Raw genomic sequence first — 17,376 nt, 5'->3', positions numbered from 1 at the left:
CGTATCCTTCTTGGTCTGTCTTAAATCAGTGTTGGTTTGAAATCTACTTGATCTGCCAAGAGGATAGCTACTCCTGCTTTTTTTCGGGTTCCTGTTGCATGGAGTATTGTTTTCCACCCTTTAAGTTTCAGTCTATGAGTTTCCTTTTGAATGAAGTGTGTTTCTTGTATGCAGCATATTGTTGGATTTTGCTTCTTGACCCATTCTGCCAGTCTATTTCTTTTGATTGGTGAATTGAGACCATTAACATTGATGGTTATAACTGAAACGTATTGACTTGTCATTGCCATGACTTTTTCTTTTTGTTGGGTTCTCCCCGTCTTGTGTGTTCTTAATTTCTCTATTTCCTGTTTTCTTTGAGCTACCTGAATGGCAGTCTCTCTCTCTCTCTCTCTCTCTCTCTCTCTCTCTCTCTCTCTGTCCCTTCCTCCTTCCCTCTTTCTCTCTGCAGTGGGAAGAACTGTTGGAGGATTTGATATTGGCAACATGGTTAAGTACTCTGCAGCCTCTGTTTGAAGCTTTCATTGATGGATTGATTAATACAACATGCTTCTTTGACTTCTCAAAGTCTACCTTTAAGTAATATGAAAGCATTTCATTTATAATACAGGAATTTTGTAACAGTATATTTAAATTTTCTTCCTCCGATCTTTTGTACTGTGATATATCTTTCTTGTATGTCTAAGCTCTACAATGTCTTTATTTTTGCTTTAAATAATTATCTTTCAAAGAAATTTTGAAATGAGGAAAGGTCCTATTTATCCACATATTTGCAATGCTGTGGCTATTTTATTCCTTTGTGCAGCTCTAACTATCCATCTGGTATCATCTGTCTTCTACTGAAATATCCTCCTTCAACATTTTTTTTTTTTTTGGTACCAGAGATTGAACTCAGGACCTTGCACTTTCAAGGCAGGTGCCAGAACCACTAAGCTAAATCCCTGGCCCCTCCTTTAACATTTTTAATAATTCTGGTCTTGTTGAAAATGAATTCTCGCAGCTTTGTTTGCCTTGAAAACTATTTAGCTGTATTTTTGGAAAATATATTCAGTGAATACAGAATTCTGGGTCAACAGTTTTCCTTTCAACATTTAAAAGGTATCTTCCCACAATCTTCTAGCTCACATAGCTTCTGACAAGTCTGCTGTTATCCTTAATCTTAGGTCTATTTAATGTGTTCTCTTTTATCTGAATATTTTAAATAGTTTATTTTTAATCATTTGTTTTCAAAATTTTGAATGAGGTGCTCTGTTGTGGTTTTTCTGTTATCCTGGTCAGGATTCATTGAGCTACTCAGATCTGTAGGTTTATGAGTTTCACCAAATTTAGAACAATTTAGACTATTATTTCTTCATATTTTTGTCTCCTTTTCTCTTCCCTCTCCTCTGAAACTACAATTACATATATATTCTAAATTTCTAGATATTGTCTTAAAGGGTGTGCTTATTTTTTAAAATCTCTTTTCTCTGGTAGGAGAAAAGTTGTTTTGTAGTAATTCTAGATGAGTCCTGGATATCTAACTTCAAGATCACTAATCATTTATTCTGTAATGTCTAATTTGCTATTAATTCTTTCAAGAGAAATTTTTATTCCAGCTATTTTATTTATCTCTAGATGTTTTTGTCTTCATTATGTATTTGTTTCCTTATTATGCTCATGTCTTCTTTGAAATCCTTGAGCATATTTCTAATTTTTAAGTTGATTTTTTTTTTTTTTGGTACCAGGGATTGAACTCGGGTCCTTGCGGTTGCGCAGCGGGCGGTGAAACTACTGAGCTAAATCCCCAGCCCCATATTTCTAATTTTTATGACCATTCTAGTCCTTTTCTGTTGAGTCTATCATCTCTGGTATTCATATGTATGGGGTATCTGTTTCTACTTACTGGATTTTCTCCGGTTATGGTTTTTCATCCCTACTCAGGAGAAACATTCTTAGCTTGTCTACTGATTTTTATATTTATAGACAATCAGTATTGTGAATCTTACACTGCTAATTTGGTTGTAATCCTTTGAAAAGAATCTTATATTGTAGATTTTGTTGTCATTCTTTAAAGTGTTGGATTTGATACTGGCAACATGGTAAAGTAATTTGAAAATAGCTGACTTACTTTAAGTCTTATTTTAGAACATTTACTTTTGCAGAATATAGAATGATTCCTAGTCTAGGGCTAGTTTAACTCCACTCCTAAAGTATAATCCTTCTAAAGTCTTTCTTGATCGCTCCAATGTAATGAGGTCTCTCCACATTGGCTGTCTGGAATTAAAAGCATCCCCAACCTTACATAAGCTTTGGGAATTGTTTGGCTTACAGTTACCCAGAAATTTCCTTTCCCAGACAGTAGTTTGTTGTCTAATATTGTAAGATTTCACTCTATTGATGCAGAATTCTTGGAATAATTGCTTTCTCTCTAGGACTCTACCCTGTGAATTTCAGCCAGTTTTGAACTCCAGTCTTTGTCTCTTCAGCTCTGTTAGTACTCTGGGCTTTATCTGGGTTATAAGAGAAAAGGTTGGGTGATTATAGGGCTCACCTCATTTGGTTCCCTTCTCTCGGGGATCACTGACCCACACTACTTGTCTAATGTCTAATGACAGTTGTTTCATACAGTACATTGTTCAGTTTCCTAATTGCTTTTGGTAGATGGCAAGTCTCATAGCACTGATTCCCTCATGGGCAGAAGTGGAAGTATCCTTTCATTTTAAGATTTTATTTTTGACTCTTGTTTATTGTTTTGACCTTATTTTATAAGCCATCTCAAATCCTTTTTTGAAGCAGATAGGAAATGAATTATATTAGGACTTTAGTTAAGCCAAATCTGAATTCATATGGCAGAAGTTGAAGCAAAGAGAATCTCTTTAAATGTTGTATTAAGAATAGCTCTCTTGATTTAAGTTTTATCTTGAGCATACTATTTCACCTTATAGAAGAGGTAGCACTAATGCTAGTATATGCCAATGTACTTACCACTTTAAGTTTTCATTTAAAACATACAAATTCTACAACTCTCAAAAATAGCTCCAGGAATGCTACAATGATTTGATTTTCGTTTGTTTGTTTTCCAAAGACGTAGACAATAGCACATTTGATTAGGCAGAAAGATTACTTTTAGGGAGGTAGTTATATCTATGCTTTTTTTTTTTTTTTGGTACCGGGGATCAAACTCAGGACCTTGCGATTGTGAGGCGGGCATGGTGTCACTGAGCTAAATCCCCAGCCCTATATGTGCTTGTTTTAATGCAGTATTAAGTTATGAAAAACAAACAGCAATTAAAAGCATACAGCTTTTCATTCAGTACACTTAAAAACATTGTAACCTTTTTTTTCTGTCAGCAAAGCACAGAAAAGATGAGTCATTAAAGTGACTGATTATAAATGGGAATCATCAGGGCAGATGTAAGTCATTTTGGTTTAATCAGGCCATTAATTATTAGGGTTTATCAATTAGTTTTATTGAAGGCAAGGGAGCTTAAATGAATAGTAGGGCATTGATTTTAACAGAGACATTTTCTCGAAGAAAATACAAATGAGATATGTAGAAGCCTGGAATTACAGATCCTCTTCATACCACTAAAGAAAAATATGTTCCTTCCACTGCCATACATAAGCCTTTAGTGAAAAATTAAATTAACTTTCATCTCCTTTAGCAGAAAATATGAAATATCATGTTTTGTTGTTCCCTAATTTGAAGTTTGGTTTTAATTCACCTTGGCCATGAGGTCAATATCATTTTGAAGAAATTGAGACAGAGGTACAATGCAAAGTGACTCACTTTTCATATGAGATATTCTTCACCTTTTATTTTAGAAAGAAATTAGTCATTTTCTGAGAATAGGCCGTTAGAGGAGTCAGAATAGAGTCTTGTTGCTCAGATCCTCTCAGAGGAAGCCAAGTGATACCATAGACTCAATGCAAGATCTAAGAATCGTCCTTGCACATGCACTGAGACCTAACAGATCGCTTAGACCTCCCAGCACACACGCATGAGCACACACACATGTGCTTACATGTTCAGTGCTACACATACAACTTCACTTTGTATTCTCACTGACGACTCTAGCAATGCAGGGAGATCAGCTATCACCCTGTGTATGATATCTTGGTAGTAGATTATGTCTCAACATCTCCTCATAGCTGATCTCCTTACATTGATGAAATGCTGTTCAGAGGATTGAGACTCTATGGCTAGCACTGCCTGGCACAGACTAGTGCTCGATGAATTGCTGAATGGGTCCAACAAATCGGAAAACAGTGTAAGCCTGAATGTACTATTACCAGTGTAAGCCGCTATTCTGTAGCTGGTAGTGGTGTGGACTCCCACCCTGGAAAATCAGGATGTGGATCGCCTAATATACTGGACCACAGCCAAATGCCCAGTGAGGTTAAACTTTCATTACTCCAGCTCCACCTGTAGGCAGGCTTCTTCCAGAATGGCAAGTGCTGTGTAGCTGGGATCACAGAAGAGTTAATTATTCAACCATATCATGTGTCCCTTGTCACAATATTTTCCCACTTCTTTAGGAGATTTCACGGTAAGATGAGCCTTTGAATAATGATGTAATGAATCCAAGTTGTAGCAGTGCAAGCCTAAGTAGATAATAGGTGGTGATGATGCAATTCTGTCCTATAATGAGAAGATTGCTAAAAAATACCACAGAGCAGGAAGAGTGTAACATTTACAAATAGGGTCTTGTGCCATGCCAATAGATAACAGTAGGTGGTTTTCCACAGGCGTCTCTTTTTTTTTTTTTTTTTTGGTACTGGGGATTGAACTTGGGACCTTGTGCTTGCAAGGCAGGTGGTGGAACCACTGAGCTAAATCCCTGGCCCTCCACAGGCGTCTATTACTAAATAAAAATTAGTTTCAAAGTGTCTCTAAATATCAAACATAAGCCATACATTTAATAATACATTCTTTTTTTTTGGTACCGGAGTTCGAACTCAGGACCTTCTACTTGCGAGGCAGGCGGCGGAACCACTGAGCTAAATCTCCGGCCAAGCCATACATTTAATAAACCAAGTATACACCTATAGTGCCAGCTACTTGGGAGGCTGAAGCAGGAGGATCACTTGAGTCCAGGAGTTAAGCCAGCTTGAGCAAGATAGTGAGATTCCATCACAAAAAAACACAACAAAACAAAACACAAAGAACATAAACTTCTGTAAGCTATGTGGCCACTCTCCTACTCGGTCTTTAAGGAGTATGAAAAGATAGTTACACTGATTATAAGGCCGGGGATTTAGCTCAGTGGTTCTGCCGCCTGCCTCGCAAGTGCAAGGTCCCAAGTTTGATCCCCGGTTACAAAAAAAAAAAAATTACACTGACTATATATTATGAACCAATGATGGCAAATGGTTACTTCTTACAACTAGTATGTACTAGAATGTCTGATGAACCATGATTAGACATATTTTTAAAGATATTAAGTCATTTCACTCCTAGGTATCTACTCAAGAGAAATGAAAACGAACCATGTAAAGACTTGTACTTAAACTTACTCATACCATCCCACTGGATACAATTCCAAAGGTCCTACTAGTAAATGGATAGATAAAATGTGATAGGTACATATTATAGAATACTATTCAGCAATAAAAAGGAATAGATTGCGGAGATATGCTGTAATGTAGATCAATCTCAAAAACATTTAGCTAACTGAAAGTAGCCAAGCACTAGACTTCATATTGTATGATTCTAGTTACATAAAATGTTCAGAAATGGCAAATGTATAAAGTTAGAAAATAGATTCCTCTTCTTTGGGGCTGGAGATAGGAGCAGGATTGACTGCAAATGGGTAAAAGGGTTTTTCTTTAGGGTGACAGAAATATTCTAAAACTAGATTACGGTAATGCTGTACAATTCTGTAAATTTACTTGAAAGCACTGAATCATACACTTAAAGTGAATGTAAACTACATATCAATAAAGCTGTTTAAAAACAGCCTTAAAGCACAACTTGACTTATCATTAACATTACTAATTAATTACTAACACTCTAATTGATAATCCATAGTTTTGCAGATGCGTTGCAGCCACTGTGGTAACTTTCCTATGACAAAGTATGAAGCAGGAGTTAATTATCCTACTCATAAACAGATGATTATTTCCTCTGAAAATTGACATGCACACTAGAAGATATGAATGAATAACTGATACAAATCTTTAAAGAAAGACACTGATTCTAAAATGCTGCTTTTGTGTAGTTAAGAGTGCTTCCCAAAACGAGCAAGGCAATGTCTACAAAATACAAAACCAACTGGTTCAAACATGAAAAATTCAGTCAACCAACCGTAGCTGCCTCAATAACATCCAGTAACTGTTCTGACTGATTTTCAGGCTAGACTGACTGCCTTTTTTTTTTCCTCCACTGAATTGACCAAATTGACTGTGGAAATTGGCATCATGTTGAGACAATTCATGTTGCCACCCAGAACTGCCTAATGCAGGAAACTGTATCTTTACCAGAGCTGCAGCAATTAGCCATTAAACAATCCACATAAACAACACCAAGCTGAAGGGCAAAAGCTTTCCCAAACCCTTCACAAAGGCTCTCCACCCATGGCCCAGCCTCCACCTCCCAGCACAATCAGGGGTCAGGGTGGGAGGTGCCCCCAGTCAGCATTTGGCTGGGCGCCGAGGGGGTCGTTCAAAATAGATAAAAGCCCTTTCACAAAACTCCAATCGGAGTTACCCTATGTACTTGGTATAGGGCCCCACATGGTAATTCCTGATTAGATTAGTTCCAATGGAAATTATGACTTGTACATACTATATAATTTCTTGCCAGAAAAGGAAAAGCCTTACCAACTGAGGATTCTCTTTTTGCCTATCTATTCACATAGGTGCTAGCTATGTCTTAACACTTCTCACATTTGGCCTCTGTTTTGTTTCATGTTTAAAATAATTTGCTCTGTGATTTCAGGCAAAATCCTCACTTTATGCCCTTAGAAACAAGCATGGAAGAGTTTTTAAGGAAACCTGAGTTCAATTTTAAGATGTGGCACATGGCTTATTGTAAGATGACAACGAAAGCAGAAGTAAACATCTCCTCAACTTTTCCCTCAATAAAGCAATCACACTGTTTGCTTGAATGATAGGAAGTGATTCTCGGTTCACCAGGAGCCAGAGGATCCATCAGCAGGTTCCCTACTCCTAGTCACCTCTCCTAGCACTGTGCCAGAGCGCTTTGCAATACTGTTCCATTACATTTAATTGTCTTAAGAAAAGACAACAACCAATATATCTATCTAGTTATTTCTTGGGGACTGCATGCTAATGAATGAGAACAGCAGGTACCATTAAGTATAGAGTATGCCAATATTCTGCATTACAGATTCATCTGCGCACAACAGGAATGCACTTAAGAGAAAACCACAATGTGACATAAAAGTTATTCTAATCACTCCATCACATAATAAGGGGTAGGCCATCCAAATATTCTTGCAAAAGCCTTAAATAAAATTAAGCGGCTAATTAGGCATCCTAAATGGCAGCTATTGCCTAGAGTTTCATGATTCAGTTCAGAATGGAAGCAACATACATGGCTTTCCCTTTCATGTGATAAAAAGGAGGGGACTTGGGACACTTACCAGGTAGGATCAATGACAAGAAAGCCCGGGCATCCCATTTCTCCCTCCCCTCAATTATTTCTCCGTACGCAAAAGAGATTTCTTTCTAATGTAGCGAATCTTAGATTCCTACCTGCAATGTGTATATATTCAGGTTGGTGTATGGGAAAAGTGTGGAGGGGAGAGTTTCTGGGAGTTAGAAGAAACCTACATTCTGCCCTTGCTCTGAAACAACCTACTTCCCCAAGTCTAAGACATCACTGACTATAAAGGCTCCTACTGACTATAAATGCTCTTCATCTAACAAAGGAATACATTAAATGCAATTTATTTATAAATTTAAGATTGTGGATTTGGCTTGGAGCTGCAAGACCAAAAGACGGATCCTGGTAAATTGTTTTAAATAACAAAAACTATTGTAATTAATACTTATTTGACATTTGCTACATGCAAGGACTGAGGTAAGTGCATTATTATCATGCATTATCTCATTTAATTCTTAACACTTGAGATAAGAATTATTATTAATCCCATTTTACAAATGAGGAAACTGAAGTTCAAATTAATGTTATTACTCACCTAAAGCCTTGACAGTAACTCATAAACCTTAGTAAACTACACTGTATTCATCTGAACTAATAAGCTGGATTCTTTATCCCAGCTTTGACAACGAATAGTTGGGTAACCTTGTGAAATTCACAAAGAAACTGATCTAGATGTTTACTTCATGTTCTCGTCACTACTCACAGCTAGTTTGCTAAGAAAAAGAGATAGAGGAGATTGAGAAACAATTGTTTGAACTGCTAATAGTTGCTTGTCCTGGACACAATGCTATGATTTCAAAGAAGTTAAGAAACTGCACAAGGTCAGAGAGTTGAGATAAATTAAGAGGCAGAACTAGAACTTAAGTCTGGGTCTCATCCTAAAATGAGAACTCTTCTATTATGCCACCCACCAATTACTGCCTTTCTTATAACTGAGCAAGTTATTCTGCCTCCTTGAACCTTAATTTCCTCATCTAAAAAAATCCAAACACAGGGCTGGGGATTTAGCTAAGTGGTTCCGCAGCCTGTTTCGCAAGTGCAAGGAGTCGAGTTTGAGTTCGATCCCTGGTACCAAAAAAAAAATGCAAACACAATAATACCTTCCTTACAAGATTTTCATGCAGATTAAACGAAATTATATACACAAAAGCTCTAAAACGGAGGTACACAGAAGATACTCAATAAAAATAATATTACTAACAACTCCCACTAACTTTTTTTTTTTTTTTTTTGGTACCAGGGATCAAACTTGGGTCTTTGCACTTGCACAGCAGGGGACGAAACCACTGAACTAAATCCCCAGCCCCAATATTACTAACAACTATTATGAGGATTATCACACCCAGAAGGAACTCAGTCCTGGAACAGCTAAAGACTGTACTTGATTTGCACAGAAGTGATCACCTTCAACCACACCTTTGCAGAAAGTAGTCTAACCACTCACACTGTCCACTGTTTGTCCATTCTACCTGGCAGAATGCACTACCTGAGGATAAACCTATTGCTTTACTACTAGAACAGGGATCAAAAGATAACTTCTAGTTATGCCACATTACAAATAGTTCTGGGAGAAAAACATCCCTGGAAAAGTATGATTCAATTTATTTACCCAACAATTAAGCACTGACATATATATAAAATTGGCATAAATTTACTGTGGTTTCCTTACCAGCAAAAAGGACCTTACCATCCATCATAAAGGTGGCTTTCTCCCTTCAGTGAGCTCCTGGATTTCAGGTTTGCTTAAGAAACAAAGCTATGATCAGAGCCTAGTTGGGGGCTGGATGAAACAGACATTAGGAGTCCAAACACAGTCTACTTTCAATCCTGATCTCTACTGAGGCAGAAGATTTCAGGGGAAAGGATTAGGGGATTAACTACCCTCTCCTGTTTGCATTTCTTCTCCTGTATGGGACATGATCTCTTTGCTTCTCTTTCCTCTAAGGCTTCCACTGATACTCATTTTCAGAAGAGGAGGAAGTGGCCAGCATGGTAATTTCCCTTTGATTCCTTGCTCTGTCAGAGATGCCCTAAAAGGGATGATTCTGTCTATGATCAAATACTATCACAGATGCACAGGAGAGAGAAAAAACCCAGAACAGTGCTCTCTGAATATGTAGACCACCTGAACATAAGAACTGTAGAGTCTATCTACATTATCTAGCTCATCAAATATACATTATATCTTATACATTATATATTATGCATACAGCTACATTTTTTTTTCATTAAGCTTTTTGAGGTTACTATAGATTTGCATGCAGTTTTAAGAATAATACAGAGACATATAGTGTATCCTTTACCCAGTCTCCTCGATGGTAACATCTTATAAAGCTTATGGTACAATATCACAATCAGCGTATTGACACTGATAGTCAAGACAGGAAACATTTCCATCACTGCAGGCATCCTCATGAGGTCCCTTAATAGCCACACTCTCTTCCTTGTAGCCCACATTCCCTCATTAGTACTTAGCAATCACCAATCTGCCTTCCATTTTATCATCTCAAGAATGTTACATGAATGGGATCATTTGGGATATAATCTTTGTGACTGGCTACTTTCACTCCGTGTAATTCTCTGGAGATTTATCTAGGTTGTGCGATCAGTAGCGTGCTCCTTTCTGATGCCGAGCAATGTTCCATGGTATGCATGCACTGTAGCCTGTCTAATCATTTACCTGATGGAGGACATCTGAGTTGTTTCTAGTTGGGGACTAGTATGAATGAAGTTGCTATGAACATTTGTGTGCAGGTCTTGTGTGAACCCAAGTCTTCATTTCTCTGGGATAAATGCCTGAAAGTGCAACTATTGAGTCACACAAATAGTATGCATGCTTAGTATTTTAGGAATCACCAAGGGTGGGGCTGTATTGTTTTTTATTCTCATCAGCAATGTAATAATGATTTAATTTCTCTGCATCCTTGCTAGGATTTGGTGTTGTCATATTATTTTAGCCATTCTGATAGGTGTGTGATAACAACTCAATGTGGTTTCAATTTGCATTTCCCTAAAGGCTAATGATGTCTAACATCTTTTTCATGTGCTTATCTGTCATCTGAATCCTCTCCAGTAGAATCTCTCTTCATGTCTTTTGCCCCTTTTCTAAGTGCACTGTTGCGGATATTTTTCATCCCTGTTTAGTTTTGAGAGTTCTTCATATATTTTAGACACATTTTCTCTCAGAAGAACTCTCTTAAGTAACAATATATAGGGTTTCTTGTCTTCGGAGAATCATTCCTACACATACAGAAATCTCCAATAGCCAACATGAGGAATGAGGCTTAATTTCTAGAGATGTTCATTTGTGTGGTTAGAGTTGGAGAAAAACCAACAACTCAGACTCATTAAACTAGTTTGTTTACCTCAGATAATGGGCTAAATAATGTTTCCCCCCAAAACATAAATGTTCATGAGTTATAATCTACTATCACATCAATATGATTAACGTTCACATTTATAAGACAGTATCTAAAGGATTTCTAAACAAGAGTCAAGGTGTAATTGTGGCCCTTACCACTGATACCTGCTTAACATAAACAGCTCCTTCCATGTCCATCTCACTAAGCAGCCCCAGAGCCCAGTGAGGAAGCTCCCATACTTGGCTCTCTCATCATTACCTCTCACAACATAAAACCAACTGGGAATGATTCCATTAAATAGTCTTGGATTCCTCAGACACTAACCAGTACTTTAAAGAAACAAAGCAAAACAAAACACAGGTCTCCCAGGAGTCAAAAATATGGCTTAGATTGTGGCAGAACTATGACTTACAGTTAAGTGCAAACTATAACATCTCTACAAAGTAAGCTGTTATGCACACACTTTCTGTAAGCACTTCCATCAGTAAGTGGTAAAATTCATCAGGTCAGTTTCTATTCATAGTAATGCCATCCAATAACTCTTTTAAAGAATAATTTTATTTAGCAAATGATTATTCTCTTTTGCCACAAATCTCACCTTTTACACATACTCTGATAATCTGTTAACACTACTACTTTGATATCAAAATTTCTTTCCTGATGAATTTAAGGATTGACTTGTATTATCTCTTTTCTATTTGATAAATATAAATTTTGGAATATAGTATGAATATTCTCAGTTCTTGTTTGTGTGTGTTCTTCCATGGTGGGGACTGAACCCACTGCCTCACACATGCTACGGAAGCACTGTGCCACTGAGCTATGTCCCCAGCTACCATACTGTTCTTTAAATCTTTCCCATTTGTTTCTGTTTGTTTGTTTGTTTTGGTACCGGGGATCGAACTCGAGTCCTTGCGCTTGTGCAGCAGGTGGTGAAACCACTGAGCTAAATCCCCGGCCCTGTTCTTTAAATCTTAAATTTGCACTAATTTCATTTAAATGGTAATAGCAAGTATATATAACATTTACCTGTCTATACTCTGAATTGTCAGTCACAAATTTTCTTCCAAATTCCTTATACAGGACCTCCTTGAACATTTTTTGACAACTTCCTACCAATGTGGAACTACAATGATTTCAAAATAAAAAAATATTTAAAGGATGCTCTTGCTTTCCATCCAAGTTGTAACTCTACATGTCCTTTTTTTTTTGTACCAGGGATCGAACTCAGACCTTGCATGCTTGTGAGGCAGGCAGTGGAACCACTGAGCTAAATCCCTGACCCTACGTGTCCTTTTTATAGTTCGTTATGAATGACAGTACTAGATTATCAGTGTCTTTTATACTTTAAAAACCGTCTTCCGCAAAAGTGTTTTTTGATGCTATTCATCCGGAGTAGAAAATAATCATTGTCAGAGCTAAGCCACATTGCTTTAATTCTCAATTTCTTTTGGTACCAGGCTTGAACTTAGGATCTTGTGCTTGCAAGGCAGGCGGCAGAACCACTGAGCTAAATCCCTGGTCCCTAATTCTCAATTATTTGTTCACACTTCTCTTTTCAGTTCAACAATATTTCACATTTCTAGATTTCCCTGCTTTGAAGGAACACCTCAAGGTAGTGTATACACATTAAGCACTTAGTGCCTAGCACAGAGTGCCTAAATTAGTAAATACTTTCTTACCACCATCATTACTTTGTCTAGATGTCTCATCTTTTTTCTTTCTTTTCCCAAATGACTCTCTGATTTGCTCTGTGCCCTTTCCTACCTCAACTCACCACACCTCCTTAGTCCTCAATCGCAAAACCCAGCCTGCTAGCTCCTGAAGGAACCTAAGTGATCTCCCAGCAGCCCTATGTTGTGTGGCTGAGGAAACCCAGGTGCAGAGGATAGGAACGGCCTGCTTTTCCAGGGGCACCAGCAAGGTGGTCACCCAGTGGGACTGAATTGGCAATGATAGACAGAGCTTTGTTCCTTCTTGAAAATGAACTTTCTAAGTTTGAACCTGGTACTGCATATTTGTGGTTCTTAGTAATGCCGTGCGTGTGTGTGTGTGTGTGTGTGTGTGTGTGTGTGTGAATCTGTCTGTCTTAACTCTTAACTAAAGAAAGAAAACACTGTACAATTTCCAGGTGCTCCAAACTTTACTACTGACAGTGGCACTACTAAGTTTCTCTATCAGAGTGCTGGGGATACAAGCAGGCACCGCCATGGTCAGCTCTGTATTCTTCTCATGACCACTTGGAATTACCTGGGCTCCCCCACCTTAGTTTTAGTGTAAGTCTCTCTTTTAACAGAAAACAAAGTAGCAGGAAGTATTATTAGCATATTGAACTGTTGAAATTTTAAGCAACTTCAACACTTTTCACTCTTAAAACTATCCATAGATAATCCACCAGGAAACGCTACTGACTACATTTTAAGAATATCCAGGGCCGGGGATTTAGCTCAGTGGTTTTGCTGCCTGCTACACAAGCACAAGGACCCAAGTTCGATCCCCAGTACCAAAAAAAAAAAAAAATCCACAATCTGGCCACTTCTCCCAACCTTCACAGCTATTTTCCTGCTCTACGCCTCTGCAAATCACCTGATTACTGAAACACCTTCCTCACAGCGGAGACCACCTTGGTCTCCCTGTACCCAGCTGCACACATTGGTCTCTGCTAGTCCCCGACACTCAAGCTACACGCCCACCACTTACTCCAGCTCCACCTTCTCAGGGCCTAACTCCTCTCCTCCCTCAAGCCTTCACCCCAAAGCCATCTTTTCTATGAGGCCTATGTGATTAGTACTTCAGCCTATCCTTTGCCTGATCTATGATGTCTTTTCTCCATGTAACTAAGCACCTTCTAAACACTCTACGTGCACTTATTGTGGTTACTATTTCTGATCTCAGCTCATCCATGCTAGGACAGAAATTCCGTAAGTGCAAAAATCTTGTGTTTTATATACTGGTACTTTCTGAGTGCACAGAATAGTGCCTGGAACATGAGAGGTATTAAATAACAACACTGGCTTTGGCCTCTAAGGCAGCACTGGGTGGGAGTTCTGTGTGGGGTCAGGTAAGATAAAGTCAGGGGTAGAAAAGAAAATTTGTAACATGTTTACTAAAACTACAAGACTTAGTTTCTCTAAACAGAGATCTATTTAGGCAGCACGTGGCTCTAAAAATTTCAATTAAAATACCTTTTAAATTTTTTCTATGGAGAAATTGAATGAAACTAACCAGTCTCATTCATATATATATATAAAATTGTTCTGGGCACCAACTATCTAGGATTTCCCTCTTTCTATAAACTTCTGCATCTGTGTAAAATGGCCCCAGACTGACTGCTGATTTTATTTTCTTAATCTAAGTTCTACTCTCATTACCCTTCTATTTCTATTTTCTATCCTCAGGGAAAGAGAGAGCAGTTACTGCCAGGGTATTCTCACATCTTTCAGAGGAATGGCATAGGTGTTAATCTTGTATTTATGTTTGATGTGGCTAATGATGGCTAGGACTGGAGCTGCAGGTTTATTAATATGCAGGGCTCTCACCTCATTAGTGGCGATGTATGTTTTGAAGTGAAGCCGCAGTGTTTGCTATAATGTCAGATCTGGCCTAACAGACTTTCTCACTGTTCATTTTCTTTGTTTTTACCTGCAGTCAGCACACGTTTTGCTTCTAGGCCTCTCACACGTGCCTTCCAATAAACACAGCTTTCCCACAATGCTTAATGTTTCAAACATTTTTAGTAACTATGTCATGATGTCATCTTATCTTAAAGATTCACATGATTTTTGACCCACAAATATAAAGTATAATAAACTCTCTGGCAGGATTTGGGTGTGGAGTGTTATTAACAGGATGAAGTAATTAATTCATAGAGTAAAAACATACCTATGCTATTAACATTGGAAAGTTTATAAAGTATTCTCACAAATATCACCTCAACCAAATATTGAAAAGGGCAAAATAAACAATACTAACAGCTGACTGAATATACTATTTGATGATGTATTATGAATAGCAATTTACAACCATTTCCAGCTGACATAAGGCATTACACTGAAACCAAGTGAGCAGACTAACAAGCCTTGAGGAATGGGTGGTTTGTCCCTGCCTACTGCTCCACACCCTGACAGCCCTCAGAGGATATGCTACAGGAAAGAGTTCAGATTCCCAACGTTTTGTTTGGATGTTATTAACTGGGTTTTATAAATTCTACAATATACTATCTATACATATATTTTATACAGTGAAACATACAGGGCCTCTATATTCTAAGGAGGCCATTTAGAATGAAAAATATTTTGTTCTCTTTTCATACTGGGTAACTGAACTTATCTCTATTTCTTTTTTTTTTAATTTTAAAGTTGTAGTAAGTATAAAGCTATGTCTTTTCCTTCCCACCCTATCTTTTTGGGGGTCAGGGGGCAGCATTAGAAAATGATCACAGAACACAGGTACTTAGATCAAGACAAAGGAGGAAGAAGCTTAGATCACTCAGGATTTTCTTTCACCATCTTCTTTTCACTGTCTGTCTTCTCACAGAGCTGGTAGCAGGCTTTGATTTGACAATGTGACACATATTCAGCTAGAATTCCCGTCATCAATCAGAAGAAGCAAAAATGAGTATATGTGCTTTTAAGAAAGTACAGCAGTAAGCTTACATAGCAAAAGTGTATAAACAAGTATATTACCTATTTAATTGCCTTAGCTGAACTTAAAAGCTCTGATCTTTAATTGCCTGATTGAACTCCTCTAAAAAGCTACAATTTTTTAATCAAGGAGAAAATTAAATAGCTTTTTGGTAAATAAAGAGGGATCTTTAATCTTATTTTTATGGAATCCAAGTTATTAAATATGGACAAAACCCCCTCTAAAATATTAACAACTATTCAATCTAGGGTAAATTTCTCATTACAACGCTTTACAAAAGTCTCCAGGGACACTAGTCTTCTTCCATAAAATAAAAACATACATGTTTCTTCAATAAAAACATACACATTTAAATCCGGAAAGTAAGTTTCCATGAGTAGCTAGGAAACTCAAAAGCTAATCATGGAAATGTATTTCATGAGTTGTATTAGCACAGCATACTTATCCTATGGCTGAGTACCTGTGATATGGGGAAGGACTCTGTCCTGAGATCCATCACTCTCTGACCTAGACAGGTGCAGACACACATTCACTCCTTGGTGCTTGAGACTGAAATCTCCATGCCTGCCCTCACCCAGCCCCACAGACACCTTCCCACACCTGGTGGTATGCAGGGGGTACTCAGTGGGAACTGGGTGGGCCAGCAAAGACTGAAAACAGAAGTAGAGGCCCAGGCTCCCCTTTAAAAGCTCCATGGCCTCGATCAGCCAAGACACTGCAGCCTTCAAGTGTCACAGATCAAAGAGGCCTTTCCTAGGCCAGCTGCAACCAGTGCCAGGAAGAAGGACTCACTGGCGTCTGGGAGTTTCTGGTCAACCATCCCTGCCTACATAGAGAGTACAGCAATGGTCCTGGGAATCTGACCCTAGACTTATTTTCAGATCCAGACAAATCTATTTGAAACGTGTATTATCCCATTTCAGATGAAAAATTCAGTTATTTCTCCCAAACACAGTGAAACTAAAATCAAATTAATTCAGATACAAGGATACTAGAGGCATACCAACTTGTCACGTGGTTTCTAACTTTAAAAGAGGCAAGTCAAGACAATTTCAGAATAATTAAGACATAGTTTCCTATCCACTAGAGTTCTCAGTTCTATTAAGTTTCCTCATAGACAGTTATGAGTAGAGCCAATTCATTTAAAGCGAGAATTATCCTGTATACCTAAAACACAGAGCCATCCTAAGACTCATTCTCGTAACATGACTCCCATCCTCATGGCTCGGTCCTGGGAATGAAGGCTTCACTACTGAGCACTGACACCTTCCTTTAATTCTTTTGTCAAATGGACTGTGCAGCAGATACCCATAAAAATCAATGAAATGATGAGAACTGATCACTGACTTCCTATTAAAATAGCTACAACAACTTTATGGGTTGGTGGGTGTGGAGAAGCAGAAGTACAGGGAATAAAAAGAAGCACGGTAAGTCACATCATGTTACATTGCACCCTCTTAATCTTTGATGCACCAGATGTTATCAGACGTGTTTACACACTTATTTATACCCGGGGAAAGTAATCCTAGGACAACTCAGCTGACTCTCCCCACACCTTCATTTCTCACCAACCAACCTCTCTAGAGTAGAGAGGCTTTAAAGAAAAAAATTGGTTTATGACTTCATTGAATCAACATAAACACCTTCAAAAACTAAATGACAATATCTGATTTTATAGTCAAAACCTAGATACCCTCTAAAAAACAAAACAAAACAAAACCCCTAGATACTCTCTTTAAAATAGGAAGGAGGATTTGAGAA

At 38.0% G+C, this 17,376-nt stretch overlaps 1 protein-coding gene across 10 annotated transcripts in view; it reads right to left on the bottom strand.

Annotated features, from left to right (window-relative positions):
- Map2k5 (mitogen-activated protein kinase kinase 5) overlaps nt 1–17,376 on the bottom strand; it is a 258,240-nt gene that overhangs the window by 117,759 nt on the left and 123,105 nt on the right. The window lies entirely within an intron of this gene.

The sequence above is a fragment of the Heterocephalus glaber genome, unplaced genomic scaffold (genome assembly GCF_053883595.1).
Source record: "Heterocephalus glaber isolate CG9 unplaced genomic scaffold, H.glaber_assembly_v1.0 deba00001689, whole genome shotgun sequence".
NCBI lineage: Eukaryota > Metazoa > Chordata > Mammalia > Rodentia > Bathyergidae > Heterocephalus > Heterocephalus glaber.
This window is presented reverse-complemented; position numbering and strand designations above follow the sequence as displayed.